The sequence below is a fragment of the Rhinopithecus bieti genome, unplaced genomic scaffold, assembly GCF_001698545.2.
Source record: "Rhinopithecus bieti isolate Rb0 unplaced genomic scaffold, ASM169854v2 scaffold_60, whole genome shotgun sequence".
NCBI lineage: Eukaryota > Metazoa > Chordata > Mammalia > Primates > Cercopithecidae > Rhinopithecus > Rhinopithecus bieti.
The window spans coordinates 1217097-1218929 of NW_016803192.1; positions in this window are offsets into that span (position 1 = coordinate 1217097).

Consider the following 1833-nt stretch of genomic DNA (forward strand, 5'->3'; position numbering starts at 1 on the left):
AAAAAAAAAAAAAGATCAACAAAATAGACCACTAGCCAAACTAATAAAGAAGAAAAGAGAGAAGAATCAAATAGATGCATTAAAAAAATAATAAAGGGAATATCACCACCAATCCCACAGAGATACAAACTACCATCAGGGAATACTATAAACACCTCTACAAAAATAAACTAGAAAATCTAGAAGAAACTGATAAATTCCTGCACACATACACCCTCCCAGGTCTAAACCAGAAAGAAGTTGAATCCCTGAATAGACCAATAAGAAGTTCTGAAATTGACACACTAATTAATAGCCTACCAACCAAAAAAGTCCAAGACGAGATGGATTCACAGTGGAGTTCTATCAGAGGTACAAAGAGGAGCTGGTACCATTCCTTCTGAAACTATTCCAAACAACAGAAAAAGAGAGAATCCTCCCTAATTCATTTTATGAGGCCAACATCATCCTGATATCAAAACCTGGCAGACACACAACAACTAAAGAAAATTTCAGGCCAATATCCCTGATGAACATCGATGCAAAAATCCTCAATAAAATACTGGCAAACCGAATCCACAGCACATCAAGAAGCTTATCCAACACAATCAAGTTGGCTTCATCCCTAGGATACAAGGGTGGTTCAACAAACACAAATCAATAAACATAATCCATCACATAAACGGAACCAAAGACAAAAACCACATGATTATATCAATAGATGCAGAAAAGGCCTTTGAAAAAAATTCAACACCCCTTCAGCTGAAAACTCTCAATAAACTAGGTATTGATGGAACGTATCTCAAAATAATAAGAGCTATTTATGACAAACCCACAGCCAATATCATACTGAATGGGCAAAAGCTGGAAACCTTCCCTTTGAAAACCGGCACAAGACAAGGATGCCCTCTCTCACAACTCCTATTCAACATACTATTGGAAGTTCTGGTCAGGGCCATCAGGCAAGAGAAGGAAATAAAGGGTATTCAAATAGGAAAAGAGGAAGTCACATGGTCTCTGTTTGCAGATGATATAATTGTATATTTAGAAAACCCCATCATCTCAGTCCAAAATCTCCTTAAGCTGATAAGCAACTTCAGCAAAATCTTAGGATACAAAATGAATGTGCAAAAATCACAAGCATTCCGTACACCAATAATAGACAAACAGAGAGCCAAATCATGAGTGAACTCCCATTCACAATTACTACAGTGAGAATAAAATAACTTAGAATACAACTTACAAGGGATGTGAAGGACCTCTTCAAGAAGAACTACAAACCATTGCTCAAGTAAATAAGAGATGACACAAATAAATAGAAAAACATCCCATACTCACGGATAGGAAGAATCAATATTGTGAAAATGGCCATACTGCCCAAAGTTATTTATAGATTCAATGCTATCCCCATCAAGCTACCATTGACTTTCTTCACAGAATTAGCAAATACTACTTTAAATTTCATATGGAAGCAAAAAAGAGCCCGCATAACCAAGACAATCCTAAGCAAAAAGAACAAAGTTGGAGGCATCACGCTACCTGAATTCAAACTATACTACAAGGTTACAGTAACCAAAACAGCATGCTACTGGTACCAAAACAGATATATAGACCAATGGAACAGAACAGAGCCCTCAGAAATAACACCACACATCTACAACCATCTGATCTTTGACAAACCTGACAAAAACAACAAATGGGAAAAGAGTTCCCTGTTTACTAAATTGTGTTGGGAAAACTGGCTAGCCATATGCAGAAAAATGAAACTGGATCCCTTCCTTACACCTTATACAAAAGTTAACTCAAGATGGATTAAAGACTTAAATGTAAGACCTAAAACCATAAAAACCCTAG